The 27,053-nt window shown below is 48.1% G+C and overlaps 1 long non-coding RNA gene across 5 annotated transcripts in view; it reads left to right on the top strand.

The window, feature by feature from the left end:
* The first annotated feature begins 247 nt into the window (after window positions 1-247).
* LOC134966060 (uncharacterized) overlaps window positions 248-27,053 on the top strand; it is a 173,113-nt gene continuing 146,307 nt past the window's right edge. For 3 of the 5 annotated variants that reach the window (XR_010188574.1, XR_010188573.1, XR_010188575.1), the window contains exons 1-2: window positions 248-485; window positions 3,037-3,208. This is a non-coding gene — a long non-coding RNA (uncharacterized LOC134966060). Of the gene's footprint in view, window positions 486-3,036; window positions 3,209-25,709; window positions 25,784-26,785; window positions 26,911-27,053 lie in introns of those variants that run through there. The other 2 variants (XR_010188577.1, XR_010188576.1) reach the window with 2 other exon arrangements.

Raw genomic sequence — 27,053 nt, 5'->3', positions numbered from 1 at the left:
GTTTATATTTTAATATTTTTTTACAGGCGGACTACGGGTGCTAGGGCCGTAACTAGGTGTGTGCCGATGGTGCCTTGCCCACAGCGCATATGCACTGTAGGCGCACCATCTGGCATCACCACCCGCACGGCCGCTTAATAAGAATGAATCTACCAGGACCCAGGAGGCGCCCACCGCACCGCAGCTCCGCACGAGTGAAGAAACAGGAAATAAACTACAGCTCCCAGCAGCCCTTGCTGCAGGAAGCTGTAGTTTATTTCCTGTTTCATCACTCAGCCAGAGTGGGTGCGGCATGGGATGCTGCCCCCGCGCTCTTACTGTTGCCGGCCCCACAGCGAAGCACTGCAGGAGAGGAGACTGAGAAGACAGCCCTTGCTGCTGGGAGCTGACTGAGCTCTCAGGCTGTCAGGGGGCGGAGCCAAGCTCAGGCAGACGTTAAAGACAGAAGACCCACACTCCGGAGGAGCAGAGGTGACATGAAGTGTGTAAGTCTGTCACTCTCTTCCAGCTCTCTCCTTCATCTCTACCTATGTATAACACTCTCCCCTCTCTTTTATCTTTCTTATCTCTCCCCCTGTGTAACACTCTCCCCTCTACCTTATCTCTCCTCCTGTGTAACTCTCCCCCCTACCTTATCTCTCCCCCTGTGTAACTCTCCCCCCTATATTATCTCTCCCCCTCTGTAACACTTCCCCTACCTTATCTCTCCCCGTGTGTAACTCTCCCCACTACCTTATCTCTCCCCGTGTGTAACTCTCCCCACTACCTTATCTCTCCCCGTGTGTAACCCCCCCCCCACCTTATCTCTCCCCCTGTGTAACTCCCCCCCCTGTGTTATTCTCCCCCCTACCTCATCTCTCCCACTGTGTAACTCTCCCCCCCTACCTTATCTCTCCCCCCTATCTTATCTCTCCCCCTGTGTAACACTCTCCCCTATCTCTCCCCCTGTGTAACTCTCCCCCCTACCTTATCTCTCCCCCTGATCTTATCTCTCCCCCTGTGTAACACTTCCCCTACCTTATCTCTCCCCCTGTGTAACTCTCCCCATTACCTTATCTCTCCCCGTGTGTAACTCTCCCCACTACCTTATCTCTCCCCATGTGTAACCCTCCCCCCCACCTTCTCTCCCCCTGTGTTATTCTCCCCCCTACCTTATCTCTCCCCCTGTGTAACTCTCCCCCCTACCTTATCTCTCCCCCTGTGTAACTCTCCCCCCTACCTTATCTCTCCCCCTGTGTAACTCTCCCCCTGTGTAACACTCTCCCCTCTACCTTATCTCTCCTCCTGTGTAACTCGACCCCCTACCTTATCTCTCCCCCTGTGTAACTCTCCCCCTACCTTATTTCTCCCCCTGCGTAACTCTCCCCCTATCTTATCTCTCCCCCTGTATAACACTTCCCCTACCTTATCTCTCCCCCTGTGTAATTCTCACCCCTACCTTATCTCCCCCTGTGTAACTCTTCCCCCTATCTTATCTCTCCCCCTGTGTAACTCCCCCCTGTGTAATTATCACCCCTACCTTAACTCTCCCCCTACCTTATCTCTCCCCCTGTGTAACTCTCCCCCTACCTTATCTCTCCCCCTGTGTAACTCTCCCCCCTATCTTATCTCTCACCCTGTGTAACTCTCCCCCCATCTTATCTCTCACCCTGTGTAACTCTCCCCCCTATCTTATCTCTCCCCTCTATCTGATCTCTCCCCGTGTAACTCTCCCCCTACCTTTTCTCTCCCCCTGTGTAACTCTGCCCTACGTTATCTCTCCCCCTGTGTAACTCTTCCCCTATCTTATCTCTCCCCTACCTTATCGCTCCCCCTGTGTAACTCTGCCCTACCTTATCACTCCCCCTGTGTAACTCTCCCCCCACCTTATCTTTCCGCCTGTGTAACACTCCCCCTACCTTATATCTCCCCCTGTGTTACACTTCCCCTACTTATCTCTCCCCGTGTGTAACTCTCCCCCCCTACCTTATCTCTCCACCCGTGTAACACTCCCCCTACCTTATCTCTCCCCCTGTGTAACTCTCCCCTACCTTATCTATCCTCCCCTATCGTATCTCTCCCCCTGTATAACACTCTCCCCTACCTTATCTCTCCCCCTGTATAACACTCTCCCCTACCTTATCTCTCCCCCTGTATAACACTCTCCCCTACCTTATCTCTCCACCTGTATAACACGCTCCCCTACCTTATCTCTCACCCTATATAACACTATCCCCTACCTTATCTCTCACCTTCTTGTATAACACTCTCCGCTATCTTATCTCCCCCCTGTATAATCTCCCCTATCGTATCTCTCCGCCTGTATAACACTCTCCCCATAAAATCTCTCCAGCGATGTAACACTCTCCCCCACCTTATCTCTCCCCCTGTATAACTCTCCCCTACCTTATCTCTTACCCTGTATAACACTTCCCCTATCTTATCTATCCCCCTGTATAACACCCTCTCCTTCCTCCTTGTTCCATCTGTATACCACCCTCTCCTTCCTTCTCTCTACCTCTGTATAACACTCTCTCCTTCCTCTTCTCTCCCTCTGTATAACACTCTCTCCTTCCTCCTCTCTCCCTCTGTATAACACCCTTTCCGCGCTCCCTCCGTATAACACTCTCCTTCCTTTGCGCTCCCTCCGTATAACACTCTCTTCCTCGTCTCTCCCGCTGTATAACACTCTCCTTTGTCTTCTCTCCCTCTTTATAACACCCTCTTCTTCCTCTTCTTTCCCTCTGTATAACACTCTCTTCTTCCTCTTCTTTCCCTCTGTATAACACTCTCTTCTTCCTCTCCTCTCTCTCTGTATAACACTCTCTCCTTCCTCCACGCTCCCTTCGTATAACACTCTCTCCTTTCTCGTTTCCTTCTCTGTATAACACCTCTTCTTCCGCCTCTCTCCGTCTGTATAACACCCTCTCCTTCCTCCACGCACCCTCTGTATAACACTCTCTCCTTCCTCCACGCTCCTTCCGTATAACACTCTCTTCCTTGTCTCTCCCTTTGTATAACACTCCCTCATTCCTTCTCGCTCCCTCTGTATAACAGCGCCACCTTTCTCCTGGATCTGATGCTCCGCCCCCCTGCAGTGTCTCTAGGGAGAGACATGATGACATAGGGGTTTGAGGAGGAGGCATTCCAGCTCACAGTGCAGCAGCAGCAGCCCAGTGACCTCCGGTGACCTTTTCCCCACCTGCCGTCAGTCACAGAGCTTGGGGTGGTGAGTGATGTTTGAAACAAGAATGTTATTTTATATTTCTCTACCTGGAGTAATGTGTAAAATGGGACTCTATCTGGTGTAAAGTGTGTAAGTGCGCTACTGTGCAGTGTAATTTGAGTACTGGAGACTACTGTGCAGCGTAGTATGAACTGGTATTATTTTGTGATCACACCTCTTCCCCTAGAAGCCATGCCCCTATAGTTTTGGCGCGCGCCTACGATGTGCACTGGCCCTGTTTTAAGTATTGGGGGGGGGGGGGGGGCGCCGATGCTATTTCTTGCACACAGCGCTAAAATGTCTAGTTACGGGCCCTTTATGTCCGGGCATGCTGGCACTTGTGGTTCTCCAAGTGCCAGCATGCTGGGGCAGGCTTGCTGGGACCTGTAGGACACCTGTAAAGAACAGTATTAACATACAATGAACCCCGCACCCACCGCCACCAGGGGTGCGGGGCATAGCACTGGGCTATCAGCCCAGTGCTGGTTGTTGCTCGGGAGGGGGGACCCCATTTCTTATTTTTTGGGGTTCCCACTTTCCGAGAAATCCCAGCCCTGGGCTGACTAGCTTGGGGGGTAATGTTATGGCAGGGGGACCCCACACTGAGTATCTCCCCTGCTATGGCATTACTCCCCCCCTGGCTGGTTCTGCCTGGTGCTGGTTTTAGTGATGGGTGGGGGACCACACTTGGTTTTTTTTTGCGGGGGGGGGGGGGGGTGTTGTGTGTGTTAGCTGCCAGTGCCTCCCCAGCCAGTGACCTCACCGCACGTCACTGATTGGGGCAGCAATTATTGCTGGAACTAGTGACCGGCCTGTGGCAAGGCACTTTGCTAAAAAGGGCCATTCACTTTCTGCCATGGGGCACAAGATCATAGATCATATCCCTATGATGGCTCGGGGTGGAGACCGGAGTAGAATATTACTTCAAAGGGAGGCAAGTTGGATTTACCGCTTAGACTCCCTGGCCCCTAAAGGTCTAAATGAATCTCTAGGTTTGCATTGCTTTTTATAATTTCCACTATCATGTACTTAGTTACAATATGCCACTGTGATAGATTGCACTGTGCACTTTTAAATGTCGGCTTCACTATTATTATTCAGCAGCTCCAGACATGAATCTGTCTCTAGCTCTAATTTTTTGAAGGTACTTGTGTCTTTTTGACACTAGATGGTGCTGTTGTATGGAATAGGTGATGTGGATACTGCTATACATTTTTTGTGAAGCGTTTAGCTCAGTAGCGGATCTTGCCACGGGCAAGCAGGACTTTTGCCCGGGGCGCCGCCTTCCGGAGGGCGCTGGCACCATCCGGAGGGCTCTGCACCATGGCAAGATCCGCTACTGTGCTCCCCGCTGTGTCCCGCTGTGAAGGGAACTAGACGCTACGCGTCTAGTTTCCCTTCGTGGAGAGGACCTTTGCTGTGCGGTGCGCGATGATGTCATCATGCACCGCACAGCATTGTGGGACTGACAGACGCTAGGGGTTATATTCGGCCTCTAGTGTCTGTGTATGCTGTGCTATAGGAGAGACGTCATGACGTCTCTCCCATAGATCCAAGGAGAGGAGCGGCACCGGCGGAGGTCTGCAGCGGTCGTGAGTGGGGATTGTAAGTATTATTTCTCTGACGTCCTAGTGGATGCTGGGACTTCCGTAAGGACCATGGGGAATAGCGGCTCCGCAGGAGACTGGGCACAAAAGTAAAAGCTTTAGACTAGCTGGTGTGCACTGGCTCCTCCCCCTATGACCCTCCCCCAAGCCTCAGTTAGATTTTTGTGCCCGAACGAGAAGGGTGCAGGCTAGGTGGCTCTCCTGAGCTGCTTAGAAGTAAAAGTTTAAATAGGTTTTTTATTTTCAGTGAGTCCTGCTGGCAACAGGCTCACTGCATCGTGGGACTAAGGGGAGAAGAAGCGAACTCACCTGCGTGCAGAGTGGATTGGGCTTCTTGGCTACTGGACATTAGCTCCAGAGGGACGATCACAGGTTCAGCCTGGATGGGTCCCGGAGCCGCGCCGCCGGCCCCCTTACAGAGCCAGAAGAGCGAAGAGGTCCGGAGAAAGCGGCGGCAGAAGACGTTCCTGTCTTCAAATAAGGTAGCGCACAGCACTGCAGCTGTGCGCCATTGCTCTCAGCACACTTCACACTCCGGTCACTGAGGGTGCAGGGCGCTGGGGGGGAGCGCCCTGAGACGCAATAAAACACTATAAAAACCTTATATGGCTAAAGAAATGCATCACATATAGCTCCTGGGCTATATGGATGCATTTAACCCCTGCCAGTTTTCCTGAAAAAAGCGGGAGAAAAGGCCGCCGTGAAGGGGGCGGAGCCTTTCTCCTCAGCACACAAGCGCCATTTTCTTTCACAGCTCCGCTGGAAGGACGGCTCCCTGACTCTCCCCTGCAGTCCTGCTACAAGAATCAGGGTAAAACAAGAGAGGGGGGGCACTATTGGCAGCAAATATAAAACAGCAGCTATAAAGGGAGAAACACTTATATAAGGTTATCCCTGTATATATATAGCGCTCTGGTGTGTGCTGGCAAACTCTCCCTCTGTCTCCCCAAAGGGCTCGTGGGGTCCTGTCCTCTATCAGAGCATTCCCTGTGTGTGTGCTGTGTGTCGGTACGTTGTGTCGACATGTATGAGGAGAAAAATGATGTGGAGACGGAGCAGAGTGTCTGTAACAGTGATGTCACCCCCTAGGGGGTCGACACCTGAGTGGATGTACTGTTGAAAATTACGTGACAGTGTCAGCTCTGTATAACAAAAACAGTAGTTGACATGAGACAGCCGGCTACTCAGCTTGTGCCTGTCCAGACGTCTCATAGGCTGTCAGGGGCTCTAAAGCGCCCGTTACCTCAGATGGCAGATACAGACGCCGACACGGATACTGACTCCTGTGTCGACGGTGAAGAGACAACCGTGATTTCCAGTAGGGCCACACGTTACATGATTGAGACAATGGAAAATGTTTTATACATTTCTGATAATACGAGTACCACCAAAAAGGGGTATTATGTTCGGTGAGGGAAAAACTACCTGTAGTTTTCCTGAATCTGAGAAATAAAATGAGGTGTGTGATGATGCGTGGGTTTCCCCCCGATAACAATTGATAATTTCTTAAAAAGTATTGGCTGTATACCCTTTCCCGCCAGAGGTTAGGGTGCGTTGGGAAACACCCCCTAGGGGGTATAAGGCGCTCACACGCTTGTAAGAACAAGGGCTCTACCCTCTCATGAGATGGCCGCCCTTAAGGATCCTGCTGATAGAAAGCAGGAGGGTATCCAAAAATGTATTCACACACATACTGGTGTTATACTGCGACCAGCAATCGCCTCAGCCTGGAGGTGCAGTGCTGGGTTGGCATGGTCGGATTCCCTGACTGGAAATATTGAGATCCTAGATAAGGATAGTATATTATTGCCTATAGAGCATTTAAAAGATGCATTTCTATATATGCATGATGCACAGCGGAATATTTGCCGACTGGCATCAAGTATAAGTGCGTCGTCCAATTCTACCAGTAAAATGGTCAGGTGATGCGGATTCCAAACGGCATTTGGAAGTATTGCCTTTGAAAGGGGACATTTGGGGTCGGTCTTTTAGACCTGGTGGCCACGGCAACAACTGGGAAATCCACGTTTGTACCCCAGGTCGCCTCTCAAAATAAGACGCCGTATTATCAGGCGCAGTCCTTTGTTGGCAAGCGGACAAAAGGTTCCTCTTTTCTGCTCGTGACAGAGGGAGAGGAAAAAGGCTGAAGAGATTAGCCAGTTCCCAGGAACAGAAACCCTTTCCCGCCTCTGCCAAGCCCTCAGTATGACGATAGGGCCTTACAAGCTCAGGCACGGTGGGGGCCCGTTCTCAATGAATTTCAGTGCGCAGTGGCTCACTTGCAAGTAGACCCCTGGATCCTTCAGGTAATATCTCAGGGGTACATATTGGAATTCGAGACGTCTCCCCCTCGCCGTTTCCAAAAGTCGGCTTTACAGACGTCTCCCTCTGACAGGGAGGCAGTTTTGGAAGCCATTCACAAGCTGTATTCCCAGCAGGTGATAATCAAGTTACCCCTCCTGCAACAGGGAACGGGGTATTATTCCACACTATTGTGGTACCAAAGCCAGACGGCTCGGTGAGACCGATTCTAAATCTAAATCTAAAATCAAAAATCTTTGAACACTTACATACAGAGGTTCAAATTCAAGATTGAGTCACTCAGAGCAGTGATTGCGAACCTGGAAGAAGGGGACTACATGATGTCTTGGGACATCAAGGATGCTTACCTTCATGTCAAAATTTACCCTTCTCACCAAGGGTACCTCAGGTTATGGTACAGAACTGTCACTATCAGTTCAGACGCTGCCGTAGGGATGGTCCACGGCACCCCGGGTCTTTACCAAGGTAATGGCCGAAATGATATCCCTTCGAAGGAAGGGAATTTTAGTTATCCCTTACTTGGACGATTCCCTGATAAGGGTAAGATCCAAGGAACAGTTGGAAGTCGGTGTAGCACTATCTCAGGTAGTGTTGCGGCAGCACGATTGGATTCTCAATATTCCAAAATCGCAGCTGGTTCCGACGACTTGTCTTCTGTTTCCTAGGGATGATCCTGGACACAGTCCAGAAAAAAGGTGTTTCTCCCGGAAGAGAAAGCCAGGGAGTTATCCGAGCTAGTCAGGAACCTCCTAAAACCGAACCAAGTCTCAGTGCATCAATGCACAAGGGTTCTGGGTAAAAATGGTGGCTTCCTACGAAGCAATCCCATTCGTTAGATTCCACGCAAGAACTTTCCAGTGGAACCTACTGGACAAATGGTCCGGGTCGCATGTTCAGATGCATCAGCGGATAACCCTGTCACCAAGGACAAGGGTATCCATCCTGTGGTGGTTGCAGAGTGCTCATCTTCTAGAGGGCCGCAGATTCGGCATTCAGGACTGGGTCCTGGTGACCACGGATGCCAGCCTGCGAGGCTGGGGAGCAGTCACACAGGGAAGGAATATCCAGGGCTTAGGGTCAAGCCTGGATACATCACTTCACATAAATATCCTGAAGCTAAGGGCCATTTACAATGCTCTAAGCTTAGCAAGACCTCTGCTTCAAGGTCAGCCGGTGTTGATCCAGTCGGACAACATCATGGCAGTCACCCACGTAAACAGACAGGGCGGCACAAGAAGCAGGAGGGCAATGGCAGAAGCTGCAGGGATTCTTCGCTGGGCGGAAAATCATGTGATAGCACTGTCAACAGTATTCATTCCGGGAGTGGACAACTGGGAAGCAGACTTCCTCAGCACGACCTCCACCCGGGAGAGTGGGGACTTCACCCAGAAGTCGTCCACATGATTAAAAAACTCGACAGGTATTGCGCCAGGTCAAGAGACCCTCAGGCAATAGTTGTAGACGTTCTGGTAACACCGTGGGTGTACCAGTCAGTGTATGTGTTCCCTCCTCTGCCTCTCATACCCAAGGTACTGAGATTGATAAGATGGAGAGGAGAAAGCACTATAATCGTGGCTCCGGATTGGCCAAGAAGGACTTGGTAACCGGAACTTCAAGAGATGCTCACGGAGGATCCGTGGCCTCTAACTCTAAGAAGGGACCTGCTCCAGCAAGGACCCTGTCTGTTCCAAGACTTACCGCGGCTGCGTTTGACGGCATGCCGGTTGAACACCGGATCCTGAAGGAAAAAAGGCATTCCGGATGAAGTCATCCCTTCCTGGCTTTAGATCAGGATATGATGTAACCGCAAAAACATTATCACCACAATTGGCGAAAATATGTTGCGTGGTGCGAGGCCAGTAAGGCCCGACGGAGGAAATTCAACTGGGTCGATTCCTACATTTCCTGCAAGCAGGATTGTCTATGGGCCTAAAATTAGGATCCATTAAGGTTCAAATTTCGGCCCTGTCGATCTTCTTCCAGAAGGAACTGGCTTCAGTTCCTGAAGTCCAGACTTTTGTAAAGGGGGTACTGCATATACAGCCTCCCTTTGTGCCTCCAGTGGCACCCTGGGATCTCAATGTGGTTTTGGGATTCCTAAAATCACATTGGTTCGAACCACTTGCCACAGTGGATTTAAAATATCTCACATGGAAAGTGGTAATGCTGTTAGCCCTGGCTTCAGCCAGGCGCGTATCAGAATTGGCGGCTTTATCCTATAAAAGCCCTTACCTGATATTTCATTCGGATAGGGCGGAATTGAGGACTCGTCCTCAATTTCTCCCTAAGGTGGTTTCAGCGTTTCACATGAACCAACCTATTGTGGTACCTGCGGCTACTAGGGACTTAGAGGACTCCAAGTTGCTGGACGTAGTCAGGGCCCTGAAAATATATGTTTCCAGGACGGCTGGAGTCAGAAAATCTGACTCGCTGTTTATACTGTATGCACCCAACAAGCTGGGTGCTCCTGCTTCTAAGCAGACGATTGCTCGTTGGATTTGTAATACAATTCAGCTTGCACATTCTGTGGCAGGCCTGCCACAGCCAAAATCTGTTAAAGCCCATTCCACAAGGAAGGTGGGCTCATCTTGGGCGGCTGCCCGAGGGGTCTCGGCTTTACAACTTTGCCGAGCAGCTACTTGGTCAGGGGCAAACACGTTTGCTAAATTCTACAAATTTGATACCCTGGCTGAGGAGGACCTGGAGTTCTCTCATTCGGTGCTGCAGAGTCATCCGCACTCTCCCGCCCGTTTGGGAGCTTTGGTATAATCCCCATGGTCCTTACGGAAGTCCCAGCATCCACTAGGACGTCAGAGAAAATAAGAATTTACTTACCGATAATTCTATTTCTCGTAGTCCGTAGTGGATGCTGGGCGCCCATCCCAAGTGCGGATTGTCTGCAATACTTGTATATAGTTATTGTTACAGAAAAATCGGGTTGTTTATTGTTGTGAGCCATCTTTTCAGAGGCTCCTACGTTTATCATACTGTTAACTGGGTTCAGATCACAGGTTGTACGGTGTGATTGGTGTGGCTGGTATGAGTCTTACCCGGGATTCAAAATCCTTCCTTATTATGTACGCTCGTCCGGGCACAGTATCCTAACTGAGGCTTGGGGGAGGGTCATAGGGGGAGGAGCCAGTGCACACCAGCTAGTCTAAAGCTTTTACTTTTGTGCCCAGTCTCCTGCGGAGCCGCTATTCCCCATGGTCCTTACGGAAGTCCCAGCATCCACTACGGACTACGTGAAATAGAATTATCGGTAAGTAAATTCTTATTTTTTTTTGTGTGTGTGCAAGCGGCGCTACACTACAGGGGGCACAACTCTACAGGAGGCGTAGCTGACCATGCCCCCTATATGAAGCCATGCCCCTATTCTCCGCCCGGAGCGCCAAAAGACCTAGAACCGGCCCTAGTTTAGCTCACATGTTTAAAACAGTCCTCTCAGATGTTTTATCTCTAGTATTAATGATAAAGTTTTGTAATCATTATTACCTTTAAATATTATAAGATAACTAAACAATGCTGTGATTAGGAACTTATTCCATATAGACAGCATTTTTTTTGTAACAAAAAAGGGGGATACCAAAAGTGGTGCTCGGGCGCGATATGGGCTGTTGTTCTAATGCTGCTGCTAAACAACAGGATTAGTCAATCCTGATACCTGAACATGCATACAAAGAGAGAAATAATAGCAGCGCTAAATTCAATGGATTAATAAAAAGTGAGATGGATTGAATGAAAACAGATTAAAATATTTATTAATAACTCTGATTAATAACCAATAAAAAGTCAATATGACCACCGGCAGAATTAATGAACCCAATAATGTCCGTTCCTTTTAAATAACTGGACACCAGTTTAGGCAGAATATATAGGCTTAGGAGCTGATTGCACAGTCCCATAAGAATATTACCGCTTCTTATGCCGCTGGAGGGAGAAATGTCCCATAGAAGATCCTTCAGTTGGGAGTTGGTAGCTTGTTCTCAATCCTCACCAGTATGCGGAGCTTGGCTTGCGGGAAAGTCCTTGGTATGCCTATTAGAATCCACCAAATTGCAGCAAACTTTGGACGTCCAGTATGGTCCGGGCACTGGTTCAGCAACAAATCGACGGTGATCAGAGTGGAACCTGACGCGTTTCGCTGCAGGTCCTGCAGCTTTTTCAAAGGTGATCTATCTTGTGTGGAGGCAGAGTATTTATACCTGTGGTGATCATTGATCAATCCACACCTGGTCTCACAATCCATCTCAATTAACTATAGTTTTCATAAAAACACTTAATTATTCGTATATTTAACACCTCAATTTCATAAGTGTTAGACTCAGCAGGGCAAAAAACCTTTTTAAATCATCCTAGTTCAGAAAAAAGCAATTTAATATATTATTCCTCATATTTTACTTCCGGGTAAATGACCATGTGAGGTTGTTGCTAAGCAACTGTATAATTCCTTCCGGGTTATGTGGACATTATTTCCTGTTTTGTGTCATATAGATAGAAACAACAACAACTCTCACTTAAATATATTGTTAAAGGATTTAACAATAAAAAGGCACTTTACACCTTATTTGCGATTGCCACATCTCTTTAATCAAGCTGGCAACGGCATTATTGGGTGACGAGGTAGCGGTCACGTGATGTCTACACGTGACTCGCCTCGGGCTTCCGATTATCTTTACTGGTGCTGGCATCGGCGTTGCTTAGTGACAAGGAAGCGGTCACGTGATGGCAACACGTGACTCGCCTCGGAACTTCCGCTTATGATAAACAGAGTGTATAGCTGGCGTTGCTTAGTTACAGGGTGCGGTCACGTGGTATTCCCACATGGCTTGCTTCCAACACTCCCATTTAGTGTGACGCTTCAAAATTTCTTGGAAGCAAAAATTGCGATCACGTGACTCATTGGGTGGCCCGCACAATGTTCTTTAGTTTGATACTTTTATAGCACTTGTTAGTTATACCTATTTTTAGGGGCTTACTTTATTACAGTCACATGGTCATTATACCAGGTTTCCTAAGCCATGTTTGAGACACCCTATTGCCTAGTAACACAATGCACTAATATACAGATGTTTAATTGGTCAAAAAAATTTAATTTTGGCTTAGTGATGCTACAACACATCTATATTTCATAGCACACAAAAGAATTGGTACATACATATTTAGTAGCATATTTATAACTCTAATTCAGGATTTAGGTAAAAATACAAACAAATCAATACATATATCTTCAATCTACAGGAACATTTCAAGAATAACTCCTTCTCATACTGAAAAAATAATTTGGACTTGTTCCACAGTAGGGATACCCCCCACTAAAACTACCCTTGAAGGTGATATTATAATCCCACAAATGACAAGATCTGTTATAGCCTAATTCACACTTAGTACCTAATGTACAAGAGAGCAGACCCCCTTTGTTTCTTAGCCATTACTCTTTTAACCGTTTCCAGAATAATTCTTCTCATGCTGAAAAAATAATTTGGACTTATTGTACAGTAGGAGTACCCCCCCTACTAAACCCACCCTTGAGGATGATGCTATATTCCCACAAATAGTTGATGTTGAACTGACAAGATCTCCTATGCCCTAATTCGCATTAAATGCCTAATATAGAAGAGAGCAGACCCCCTTTGTTTCTCAGCCATTATTCTTTTAACCGTTAAGCGGTATAGGAAGAACAGGATGTATCAGATGACAGTATTTAGTTCCACTGAGTCGTTCAAACCCTCAGGGTGGATACTGTTCATCCTAAACATCCACATAACTTCTTGTTTGCATAGCTTCCGGAATCTATCCCCCCCCCCCCCCCCCCCTAAGTGTTCTGGGAATGAATTCAAGACCCACCAATTTCAGACAGGTTGGGTCCCCCTGATGGCACTCACTGTAGTGTTTGGATACACTATGTGTTTGAATTCTATGGAGAATATTTCTGCGGTGCTCTAAAAATCTTGTTTTGAGAGTACGGGTGGTTCGGCCTACGTATTTCTTTTTGCATCCACATGTTAGTAAATATATTACATAGGATGTTTCGCAATTTATATAGCTCTTAACTTCATAAAATCTATCATTTAGGTCATCTATCACTACTCGAGTTGTTTTATTTTGAATATAATTACAAGTGATGCATCTGTTTTTACCACATTTATAGCACCCCTTAATCTTATTATGTAGTTTTAGCCACTCACAGCCTTCCATAACACCTTTTATAGGTTCTTTATGGGTTTTTAAACAACTTGGGGCCAAAACGTTCTTTAAAGATTTATTTTTACGAAAAATAAACCGTGGGTTCTGTGGTAAGCATGATGAGAGATAAACATCCTGTTTCAAAATGTAATAGTTCTTTTCAACAATATGTTGGATCTCACTGTGACAGTTATTAAACATGGAAATAAATGCAACTTCTTCCTCTCCATTAAACCTCACCTTCTTTTTTTTCTTTTTGTTCGATATTAATAGTTGGTTTCTATCTAGTATTCTCACTTCTTGCAAGGCAGTACTCACAAGGGTTTTGGGATAACCTCTAACAATAAAGGAATCAAACATCTTACTAGCTTGTTTTTCGAAGGAACCCAAATCTGAACAGTTCCTTTTAATCCGCAAGAATTGGCTTTTAGGAATACTCTTTTTCCAGGGCATGTAGTGGGCACTTCTAAAATGCAGATATGCATCAGTGCCCACTTCCTTGGAAAAGTTTGAAGTGCATATCTGGTTGTTATTAATCTCCAAGGATATATCGAGAAATGTGATTTCTTTCGGATGATAGGTGTGAGTGAATACTAAATTAAAAGTGTTCGAATTAAGGTGATTAACAAATGATTGTGCCGATGTGCAGTCCCCATCCCAAATAATAAACAGATCATCTATATACCGGCCATAGAGAACCAGGCTCGCGCCAAAGCCGCCCCCCCCCCCCCCCCCCACACGAGTTGGTCTTCGACCTCGCCCATGTAGAGGTTGGCATAACTGGGCGCGAACTTGGTTCCCATGGCCGTTCCCATCACCTGAAGATAAAATGTGTCAAGAAATAGAAAATAATTGTGCTGTAATATGAAAGATACGGAGTCCAGTATAAATTTCTGATGTTTTTCAGACAAATCATCATCTTTATTAAGCCGTTTGGCTAGGGTGCTTACCCCTAAATCATGGGGAATATTGGTGTATAAACTTTGTACATCGAGTGTGAGGAACGCATAGGTCTCTCTCCACTCGATGTCACCAATTAGATTCAGAAAATGTGTCGTGTCTTTGATGTGTGACTTTAACTTACAAACCCGTTGTTATGACTACTAAGCTTCTGTGTGTGCACATGCAGGAGGAACCTGAAATGAGGTCAGCTGAAGCCAGGTGAAAATTAAACAAGGTTTATTGCAGTGAAAGAACCAGTAAGATATCAGCATACAGAGAATGGATCCTTGATAAACATGGAACAGAATGCAATATTCCCAGATAATAGTAATGGCTTGATATTTAGCAGGGAGTATGATTATGCTTGAATTTAGATACAGTCCAGATTAATTGCAGAGGTGAAAATGAACATGAAGAAATCCAGGTTTAAACAAAGCAGAGGGAAAATAACATACCAAAATGAAGTAACCAGGCTGGGGTGGAAACAGACTGCAAATAATAATTCAGCAATGCAGATATTGCTCCAGCAAGGCAAGAAGTTTCATAACAAGGCATAGGTGAAACCAGGCTCCAGGAAATGTCTCAGAGATGCAGGTATGGCAGAAGCAGGACAGGATAACTGGAGAGAGCCTAGTCACAATCCACATGGAACCACAATGATCTGCACATGAATGCTGGCGAGCTGTAGCTAAATAGCAGCACAAGGTGTTGGCCACAGCTGCTCACAATCAGGTAATCAACCTGCAGGGACAGAGTGTGCAACTGCCATTCAGACCTAAGGCAGCAAGTGAGACCCCTAGAGGCAGGAATGAGATAATGCAAGGCAACACAAACACACAGACATTCCTAACATTATCCCCCCCTTAAACAGGCGGATTCCAGACGCCTAAAAGTTCACCTTCTCTTCTTTTTTCCTCTCCTCTTTTTGGGTTGCCTAGACCTATTTGAAGGTGTCACAAAGACACTACTCGGCAGTACAGGTCCATCAATTATAAGTCTAGGATCCTCCAGAAGCTCGCTCTCAGAATCAGAGCCACAACCCAATGGCAGTAGAGACTCCTTATTTTCTTGGATCGTATCAAGAGCGGATGGTAAATTTGTAGAAGTCAAACTTGCCGAGCAATCTGCGTGAACACCTAAAGATACGTGCCCACATCTCAAAAACTGAGGGTGCTGCCCACACTGCAAAGGCAGGTTCTCAGACGGGCACACTTTAACAGATTCATCCAGGAGAGCGAGGACAGTTGGTGGACTGAATCTTTCGGACACTGCCTTGAGGAAAGCGGGCAAATCTTGTAAAACTGGATCTTCCGCATCTATAAGACCATTTACCCACTTCAAGGCCCTCCCTCTGAACCTCATACATATGTTAGCAATGATATCAATAGGGGAAAAGTCATCAAAACTCAGATAATACTTGAAGAGAGCTAAACACTGAGAGATATCTCCATCAAAGTAAGGCAGTTCCTCAACGACTCGGCTTTCCAAATTAGATGTTACACAGTGTTTGCAAATACGCGCTATAGCGCGTATTTCTCTAACATCCTAGTGGATGCTGGGGACTCCGAAAGGACCATGGGGAATAGCGGCTCCGCAGGAGACTGGGCACAAAGTAAAAGCTTTAGGACTAGCTGGTGTGCACTGGCTCCTCCCCCTATGACCCTCCTCCAAGCCTCAGTTAAGATTTTGTGCCCGAACGAAAAGGGTGCAATCTAGGTGGCTCTCCTGAGCTGCTTAGAGTAAAAGTTTAAATAGGTTTTTTTATTTTCAGTGAGACCTGCTGGCAACAGGCTCACTGCATCGAGGGACTAAGGGGAGAAGAAGCGAACTCACCTGCGTGCAGAGTGGATTGGGCTTCTTAGGCTACTGGACATTAGCTCCAGAGGGACGATCACAGGCCCAGCCATGGATGGGTCCCGGAGCCGCGCCGCCGGCCCCCTTACAGAGAAGAGTGAAGAGGTCCGGAAAATCGGCGGCAGAAGACGTCCTGTCTTCAATAAGGTAGCGCACAGCACCGCAGCTGTGCGCCATTGCTCTCAGCACACTTCACACTCCGGTCACTGAGGGTGCAGGGCGCTGGGGGGGGGGGGCGCCCTGGGACGCAATGAAAATACCTTAAATGGCTAAAAATACATCACATATAGCTCCTGGGCTATATGGATGTATTTAACCCCTGCCAGTTTTCCACAAAAAAGCGGGAGAAAGGCCGCCGAAAAAGGGGCGGAGCCTATCTCCTCAGCACACAAGCGCCATTTTTTCCTCACAGCTCCGTTGGAGGAAGGCTCCCTGACTCTCCCCTGCAGTCCTGCACAACAGAAACAGGGTAAAACAAGAGAGGGGGGGCACTAAATTGGCATATTAATATATACAGCAGCTATATTAGGGAAAAACACTTATATAAGGTTATCCCTATATATATATATATATATATATATATATATATATATATATATATAGCGCTCTGGTGTGTGCTGGCAAACTCTCCCTCTGTTTTCCCAAAGGGCTAGTGGGGTCCTGTCCTCTATCAGAGCATTCCCTGTGTGTGTGCTGTGTGTCGGTACGCTGTGTCGACATGTATGAGGAGGAAAATGGTGTGGAGGCGGAGCAATTGCCTGTGTTAGTGATGTCACCCCCTAGGGAGTCGACACCTGACTGGATGGTCTTATGGAAAGAATTACGTGATAGTGTCGGCACTTTACAAAAGACTGTTGACGACATGAGACAGTCGGCAAATCAGTTGATACCTGTACAGGCGTCTCAAACACCGTCAGGGGCTATAAAACGCCCGTTACCTCAGGTCGATACAGACACTGACACGGACACTGACTCCAGTGTCGACGGTGAGGAAACAAACGTATTTTCCAGTAGGGCCACACGTTACATGATCACGGCAATGAAGGAGGTTTTGAACATTTCTGATACTACAAGTACCACAAAAAAGGGTATTATGTGGGGTGTGAAAAAACTACCCGTAGTTTTTCCTGAATCAGATGAATTAAATGAGGTGTGTGATGAAGCGTGGGTTTCCCCCGATAAAAAACTGCTAATTTCTAAAAAATTATTGGCATTATACCCTTTCCCGCCAGAGGTTAGGGCGCGTTGGGAAACACCCCCTAGCGTAGATAAGGCGCTCACACGCTTATCAAAACAAGTGGCGTTACCGTCCCATGATATGGCCGCCCTCAAGGAACCAGCTGATAGGAAGCTGGAAAATATCCTTAAAAGTATATACACACATACTGGTATTATACTGCAATCGCCTCAGCCTGGATGTGCAGTGCTGGGGTGGCTTGGTCGGATTCCCTGACTGAAAATATTGATACCCTGGACAGGGACAGTATATTATTGACTATAGAGCATTTAAAGGATGCATTTCTATATATGCGAGATGCACAGAGGGATATTTGCACTCTGGCATCAAGAGTAAGTGCGATGTCCATTTCTGCCAGAAGAGGATTATGGACGCGACAGTGGTCAGGGCATGCGGATTCCAAACGGCATATGGAAGTATTGCCGTATAAAGGGGAGGAGTTATTTGGGGTCGGTCTATCGGACCTGGTGGCCACGGCAACGGCTGGAAAATCCACCTTTTTACCCCAAGTCACCTCGCAGCAGAAAAAGATACGGTCTTTTCAGGCTCAGTCCTTTCGTCCCCATAAGGGCAAGCGGGCAAAAGGCCACTCATATCTGCCCCGGGGCAGAGGAAGGGGAAAAAGACTGCAGCAAACAGCCTCTTCCCACGAACAGAAGCCCTCCCCCGCTTCTGCCAAGTCCTCAGCATGACGCTGGGGCCTTACAAGCGGACTCAGGCAAGGTGGGGGCCCGTCTCAAGAATTTCAGCGCGCAGTGGGCACACTCGCAAGTGGACCCCTGGATCCTGCAGGTAGTATCTCAGGGGTACAAATTGGAATTCGAGACGTCTCCCCCTCGCCGGTTCCTGAAGTCTGCTTTACCAACGTCTCCCCCCGACAGGGAGGCGGTATTGGAAGCCATTCACAAGCTGTATTCCCAGCAGGTGATAATCAAGGTACCCCTCCTACAACAGGGAAAGGGGTATTATTCCACGCTGTTTGTGGTACCGAAGCCGGACGGCTCGGTGAGACCCATTTTAAATCTGAAATCCTTGAACACTTACATAAAAAGGTTCAAGTTCAAGATGGAGTCACTCAGAGCAGTGATAGCGAACCTGGAAGAAGGGGACTATATGGTGTCTCTGGACATCAAGGATGCTTACCTCCATGTCCCAATTTGCCCTTCTCACCAAGGGTACCTCAGGTTTGTGGTACAGAACTGTCACTATCAGTTTCAGACGCTGCCGTTAGGATTGTCCACGGCAACCCGGGTCTTTACCAAGGTAATGGCCGAAATGATGATTCTTCTTCGAAGAAAAGGCGTCTTAATTATCCCTTACTTGGACGATCTCCTGATAAGGGCAAGGTCCAGAGAACAGTTAGAGGTCGGAGTAGCACTATCTCAAGTAGTACTACGACAGCACGGATGGATTCTAAATATTCCAAAATCGCAGCTGATTCCGATGACACGTCTGCTGTTCCTAGGGATGATTCTGGACACAGTACAGAAAAAGGTGTTTCTCCCAGAGTAGAATGCCAAGGAGTTATCCGACCTAGTCAGGAACCTCCTAAGACCAGGCCAAGTGTCAGTACATCAATGCACAAGGGTCCTGGGAAAGATGGTGGCTTCTTACGAAGCGATTCCATTCGGCAGATTCCACGCAAGAACTTTTCAGTGGGATCTGCTGGACAAATGGTCCGGATCGCATCTTCAAATGCATCAGCGGATAACCCTGTCTCCAAGGACAAGGGTGTCTCTCCTGTGGTGGTTACAGAGTGCTCATCTCCTAGAGGGCCGCAGATTCGGCATTCAGGATTGGGTCCTGGTGACCACGAATGCCAGCCTGAGAGGCTGGGGAGCAGTCACACAGGGAAGAAATTTCCAGGGCTTGTGGTCAAGCATGGAAACGTCACTTCACATAAATATCCTGGAACTAAGGGCCATTTACAATGCCCTAAGTCAGGCAAGACCTCTGCTTCAGGGTCAGCCGGTGTTGATCCAGTCGGACAACATCACGGCAGTCGCCCACGTAAACAGACAGGGCGGCACAAGAAGCAGGAGGGCAATGATGGAAGTGGCAAGGATTCTTCGCTGGGCGGAGAATCATGTGATAGCACTGTCAGCAGTGTTCATTCCGGGAGTGGACAACTGGGAAGCAGACTTCCTCAGCAGACACGATCTTCACCCGGGGGAGTAGGGACTTCACCCAGAAGTCTTTCACATGATTGTGAACCGTTGGGAAAAACCAAAGGTGGACATGATGGCGTCCCGCCTCAACAAAAAACTGGACAGATATTGCGCCAGGTCAAGGGACCCTCAAGCAATAGCTGTGGACGCTCTGGTAACACCGTGGGTGTACCAGTCAGTGTATGTGTTCCCTCCTCTTCCTCTCATACCAAAAGTACTGAGAATCATAAGAAGGAGAGGAGTAAAGACTATACTCGTGGCTCCGGATTGGCCAAGAAGGACTTGGTACCCGGAAATTCAAGAGATGCTCACGGAAGACCCGTGGCCTCTACCTCTAAGAAAGGACCTGCTCCAGCAGGGACCATGTCTGTTCCAAGACTTACCGCGGCTGCGTTTGACGGCATGGCGGTTGAACGCCGGATCCTGAAGAAAAAAGGCATTCCGGATGAAGTCATCCCTACCCTGATCAAAGCCAGGAAGGATGTAACCATACAACATTATCACCGTATTTGGCGTAAATATGTTGCGTGGTGCGAGGCCAGGAAGGCCCCTACAGAGGAATTTCAACTGGGTCGTTTCCTGCATTTCCTGCAAACAGGACTGTCTATGGGCCTCAAATTAGGGTCCATTAAGGTTCAAATTTCGGCCCTGTCAATATTCTTCCAAAAAGAACTAGCTTCTGTTCCTGAAGTTCAGACGTTTGTCAAGGGAGTACTGCATATACAGCCTCCTTTTGTGCCTCCAGTGGCACCTTGGGATCTCAATGTAGTTTTGGGATTCCTAAAATCACATTGGTTTGAACCACTCACCACTGTGGACTTAAAATATCTCACATGGAAAGTGGTAATGCTGTTAGCCCTGGCTTCAGCCAGGCGTGTCTCAGAATTGGCGGCTTTATCCTATAAAAGCCCTTACCTAATTTTTCATACGGACAGGGCAGAATTGAGGACTCGTCCTCAATTTCTTCCTAAGGTGGTTTCAGCATTTCACTTAAACCAGCCTATTGTGGTGCCTGCGGCTACTAGGGACTTGGAGGATTCCAAGTTGCTGGACGTAGTCAGGGCCCTGAAAATATATGTTTCCAGGACGGCTGGAGTCAGAAAATCTGATTCGCTGTTTATCCTGTATGCACCCAGCAAGCTGGGTGCTCCTGCTTCTAAGCAGACGATTGCTCGTTGGATTTGTAGTACAATTCAGCTTGCACATTCTGTGGCAGGCCTGCCACAGCCAAAATCTGTAAAAGCCCATTCCACACGGAAAGTGGGCTCATCTTGGGCGGCTGCCCGAGGGGTCTCGGCTTTACAACTTTGCCGAGCAGCTACTTGGTCAGGGGCAAACACGTTTGCTAAATTCTACAAATTTGATACCCTGGCTGAGGAGGACCTGGAGTTCTCTCATTCGGTGCTGCAGAGTCATCCGCACTCTCCCGCCCGTTTGGGGAGCTTTGGTATAATCCCCATGGTCCTTTCGGAGTCCCCAGCATCCACTAGGACGTTAGAGAAAATAAGAATTTACTTACCGATAATTCTATTTCTCATAGTCCGTAGTGGATGCTGGACGCCCATCCCAAGTGCGGATTGTCTGCATTACTTGTACATAGTTATTGTTACAAAAATCGGGTTATTGTTGTTGTGAGCCATCTTTTCAGAGGCTCCTTCTGTTATCATGCTGTTAACTGGGTTCAGATCACAAGTTGTACGGTGTGATTGGTGTGGCTGGTATGAGTCTTACCCGGGATTCAAAATCCTTCCTTATTGTGTACGCTCGTCCGGGCACAGTATCCTAACTGAGGCTTGGAGGAGGGTCATAGGGGGAGGAGCCAGTGCACACCAGCTAGTCCTAAAGCTTTTACTTTGTGCCCAGTCTCCTGCGGAGCCGCTATTCCCCATGGTCCTTTCGGAGTCCCCAGCATCCACTACGGACTATGAGAAATAGAATTATCGGTAAGTAAATTCTTATTTGTTCATTATTGAAGCTGCAAAATGTTACCATGGTGATGGGTGCACTCTGGTGATGTCATCAGGAGGCGCTCCCGCCGGCGGGACCTACGGGAAACAGCACAAAATGGGAAGGGGGAACACTTTAAAGCTGGTGAGTTACCAATTGTTCTTGACGAAAATGTGTGAACATTGAAATGTTGACAAGGATACCTACCTCATTGTTTTTCTTATCTGAGTGCCGCAGCAGGGTGTTTATGGAAGCAGCCCTAGAAGGGGGGGGAGAGGGTGTCTGTTGAGGAGTGGGCGGGATTACTGCTCAGAAGGCCTGATTACAGGTAGGAATGTTAAGTGCGTGCCTGTGGCGCACAGTTAAATTTTAGGGGCATGGCTTCGAAGGGGAAGGGGACTTGTGGATGGAGCCCTTCATTTGCTTTGCCAGGATTTAAGGGTGGTCAATCTGTTGAAATCAGAGCACTACATATTGGCCACCCTTCTTGATCCTAGGTTTAAAGCCTACATTGTATCTCTCTATCCGGCAGACACAAGTCTGCAGAGGTGCACAGACCTACTGGTGAGAAAATTGTCAACTCAAGCGGAATGTGACCCGCCAACAGCTCCTCCTTCACTTTCTCCCGCAACTGGGGCTGCGAGGAAAAGGATAAGATTTCCCGCTGGCAGTGATGCAGGGCAGTCCGGAGTGAGTGCTGACATCTGGTCCAGACTGAAGGACCTGCCAACGATTACTGACATGTCTACTGTCACTGCATATGATTCTGTCACCATTGAAAGAATGGTGGACGATTATATGGGTGACAGCATCCAAGTAGGCATGTCAGACAGTCCGTACATATACTGGCAGGAAAAAGAGGCAATTTGGATGCCCTTGCACAAACTGGCTTTATTTTACCTAAGTTGCCTCCCCCCCCCTCCAGTGTGTACTCCGAAAGAGTGTTTAGTTCAGCCAGTAACCTTGTCAGCGATCGGCGTAGGAGGATACTTTCAAAAAATGTGGAGATGATGATGTTCATCAAAATGAATTATAAATTCCTCCAGGAAGACCTTTACCAGCAATTGTCTACAGAAAGTACACAGGGACCTGTGATGGTGGATTCCAGTGGGGACTAATTAATACTCTGTGAGGAGGAGGATTTACACAGTGAAAGGGTTGAGGAATTGGAGGTTGAGGATGAGGTCGACATCTTGCTTCTGTAGAGCCAGTTTGCTAGGAGAGATTGATTGCTTCTTTTTTGTTGGGAGCCCAAAGAAACCAATTATTTCAGCCACAGTCGTGAGGCAGACCCTGTGGCTGAAATGATTGGTTTGTTAAAGTGTGCATGTCCTGTTTATACAACCTAAGGGTGGGTGGGAGGACCCAAGAACAATTCCATCTTGCACCTCTTTTTCTTCTTTGCATGATGTGCTGTTTGGGGCCTATTTTTTAAACCTGCCATCCTGTCTGACACTGCAGTGCCACTCCTAGATGGGCCAGGTGTTTGTGCCGCACACTTGTGTCACTTAGCTTAGTCATACAGCCACCTTGGTGCAACCTTTTGGCATAAAAACAATATTTTGAGGTGTGAGGTGTTCAGAATAGACTGGATATGAGTGGAAATTAATGTTATTGAGGTTAATAATACAGTAGGATCATTACCCCCAAATTGTTTGATTTTAGCCGTTTCTATGTTTTTTTCAAATATCATCCAGATCCAAAACACAAAAAGGGTGGTTTTGGCAAAACCAAACCAAAACCAAAACACGAGCAGGGAATTAGAACCAAAACCAAAACACAAAACACGAAAAGTGCCCGCCGCACATCTCTAATATATATACAGTATACACCAGGTGACATACACAGGGTGACAGGGGGACATACACGGGGTGATGGATGGGACATACACAGGAGTGACAGTGGGTCATGCACTTGAGGTGATGGAGGGAACATACACGGGAGTGACAAAGGGGACGTACACACATAGTGACAGTGGGTCATGCACTCATGGTGATGGAGGGTACATACACACAGGGTGACGGAGGGGACGTACGTACGGGGGTGATGGTGGTGATAGAAAGGACATATACACAGGACAGCAAGACAGTGGGTCTTGCACAGGGTGACAATGTACATTCCCTGTCTGCTCCCCCACCATTAGCCACTGACCTGGATGGACTCATGGGGAAGTGTCCGTTTTCCCCATCACTGGCGTCCTATCCTGCCACTCCCAGGGCTCTGTGCAGGAGTGAAGCGGCTGCAGAATGTAGATGTTATCCTGTGGAAATGCAGGTGGGTGGCCACTGCTCTTATGTTACTGGCAGCGCGGGGTCCTTTGCTGTGCAGCTGGCATTTCATGCTGTGCAAGAAGCAGGTGGTCACGGTTGCCGCACATGCGCAGAACATGACGGCGGGTCTCTGGCAAGTCAACGGGTCCTAGTGTCCGGCTTCTGTCTGTCTCCCCTCCAGCCAGGCTGCGGCGATCTGGATCCGCCACTGAGGAGGGGGAGGGACTGTAGAGGAGAGCTGCGCTTCCCAGCTGACGCTGCCGTCACCGGTGCCTCTCAGAGTTTGACAGGCACATGCATGTCACGGCAGAGTCGCAGACAGCAGCAGGGTAGCAGAGCAGGGAGAGCGCCTCTCCAGGCCGGCGCCTCCCTGCTTTGCATACCCTTGCTGAGCGGGTAGCGCCGGGCTCAGGGGCAAACGCAGGTTTTTCATGGGGGGGGGGTTTCCATGGCTCTTTTACTGTGTCATGACCCCGCCATGCCCCTAAGCCATATCGCGCCTGCCCGCATCGCCCCCTGCCGCACCAAGCTGGCTGCCCTCTCCTGGAGTGGGCAGCCAGAATGTCTGCAACCCCGATATACTGTATAGAATCACCTAATATATATATATATATATATATATATAAATAATATATATATATATATATATATATATATATATATATATATATATATATAGCCCATAGCGCAGCTGCGGAAATATCAGCTAGCGGTATGAGTGGCCTGGGCCCTACCCTCTTTGTCAGAGTGGCCGAGCCCGGGACAATTATACCCACAGCACCCCCTTGATGGCGGCCCTGACCGTGCCTGTCCGGACACCTGACAGACCCCTCCAACATGCCCAGGTCTGAATAATCAGTACCTGCCGCTGATTATGGATGCAACACTGGGTCAAGTCACAGCATCTCCCCTCTTAACATGAGAATGCACAATGCACCAAGATTACTGCATATAGTAAACAAGGGAGAGATTGTATAAATGAGCTGACATAGGACCATATTGAGGGCTGTGCGAACAGCGCCAATTTTCAGCATGGTCACTAATCTGATTGGGATCTCTGTTACCTTTCATGCACCACTTTCCATCATTCATGGTGCATGTGTAGGCACCCCAATGCATAAAATGGTCCATGGTACCCATCTTCCTACAAAAAAAGCCTGTTCTGTGACATTGTGGTGTCACATGTGCCAGGGTCAGAGGGCGATGGCTGTCAGCCCTGGGCATCTTTTTCAGTTTCACCTAAAACTTTTTTAAGTGCTGTCTCCTTTTTAGTAACTATTTCGTACTTAGGGGGTAATTCAGGATTGTTTGCAAGCCAAAATAGCACACTAATGTGCCGATAGCATCTCACTGGGCTCCCGTGGTGCTCACGCGCAGTGCGGCCGCCAGCTCTGTAACTAGGCATTTTAGCGCTGTGTGCAAGAAACAGCATCGGTGCCCCCCCCCCCCCCCACGCACACATATACACACACACACATACACACACCACATATAAAATAGGGCCAGTGCGCGCCGCAGGCATGTGCAAAAATATAGGGGCGTCGCTTCATGGGGAAGGGGCGTGGCCACAGAGCTCCCTTTTACACAGTATGGCAGGTAGAGTCCCCTTTTACACAGCATGGCAGGTAGAGTCCTCCTTTTACACATTAGGCAGGTAGAGTCCCCCTTTTACACAATACGGCAGGCAGTCTCCCTTTTACACACATTAGGCAGACAGAGTCCCCCTTTTACACAGCACGGCAAGTAGAGTCCCCCTTTTACACAACACGGAAGGTATAGTCCACCTTTTACATAGCACGGCAGGTAAAGTCCCCTTTTACACATTAGGCAGGTAGAGTCCCCCTTTTACATAGTACGGCAGGCAGAGTCTCCCTTTCACACATTAGGTAGGCAGAGTCCCCCTTCTTTACACATTAGGCAGCAGTCCCCATGTTTTACATATTACAGCAACAGAGCCCCCTTTTTTTACAGATTAAGCAGGGAGAGAGAGAGAGAGTAAGAGAGTAAGAATGAGAGAGTGTGTGGGACTCACACACAGGATAAAGGTACGTGCGTCTATGCTACCACATGGCAGCTGCAGAGACGAGGGAGGAAAATAAGCACCGGTGGCAGGCGGAACTTACACTAGTGTGGTGCCTCACTTGTTAGAATGGCTGTGCTGCGGGAGGGGGTGCTGCCAGATGGTGCGCCTGCAGTGCAGGGCAAGGGACCATTGGCACACACCTAGTTACGGCCCAGGCGGCCGCTACGCGAGCACACGCCACAAAGTAATTCAGACTGCAATCGCTGCTGCGGGCCTGTTAGCACTGATCTAATACATTTGGCGGAATGTACTAAAGAAAAAAATGCAGTAAAACCCCCGTTTTCAGGTCTTTTAACGCATTTTCAAATGTACTAACTCCCGATCGCCTGCTTAATGATGCAGAGGGTATCACCATCTTTTTATGTTGATACCCTATAGAAGCCCATGGGCTTATTACCGCATCCCGCTTCAACATCCCGCCACCTCCACCGCCCCGCGCCACCCACCACACCGGCATACCTGTGTGCAGGCAGACCGTGGTCCCGGAACCCAAACTCCTCCTCTCCCAGAAACACAGCCGGAGGTCCTTCCCGCTGCAGGGAGGAGCCCAGGACTGACTTCTGATGTCACCTCCCGGGGCAGGGAGGTGACAGAAATCCCTGGGAGGTGATGGAGGACCCCTGCTCAACTTCTCACAGGTATCGCGGGGGGGGGGGGGGGGGGGTGTCTTTGATAACGCATTGCGATGTTAATCGCATATGTTAGTACATATTCGATTAGCATCACTGCAGTGGGCGACGAGGGGCGGCGATGTATTTTAATACATCCCGCCCATTAAGAGTTAGAAAATCTTGCTAATTAGAACATTTGTATCTAAGCTTTGATATATTTCTTCAAAATATCCATTTGTTCCATGAAATTGGAAACGAGAATTGTTCCTCAGCTGTAAACACCGTAGGGCAAGGAGACGTATGCTGCTACCACAAATCTGTCTCTCATCCAGCTCCTCCTTTTACCTTTTCAGCACTCATTGATTGTGGAAGGGAAAGCAGCGGGACAACAAACACCTGTGTGCAAGGGGAGAAAACTGTCTCTCTATCAGATCATCTCTACTTGTCCTGCCAGCCAATAAATATGCTGTTTACTTTTTTTTGTTGACTGTCTTTTTCTTTATTTTTTTGTGTGCTGGAGAAGGGGGGGCTTAAAAAGACAGCTCAGTTAGTAAAAGTCATTTGTTGTATGTTATTGGAAATACACAGTATGAGACCAAAGCTCTAGTTCCAACCCAGCTC

This window comes from Pseudophryne corroboree, chromosome 10, assembly GCF_028390025.1.
Source record: "Pseudophryne corroboree isolate aPseCor3 chromosome 10, aPseCor3.hap2, whole genome shotgun sequence".
Taxonomy (NCBI): Eukaryota; Metazoa; Chordata; class Amphibia; order Anura; family Myobatrachidae; genus Pseudophryne; species Pseudophryne corroboree.
This window is presented reverse-complemented; position numbering and strand designations above follow the sequence as displayed.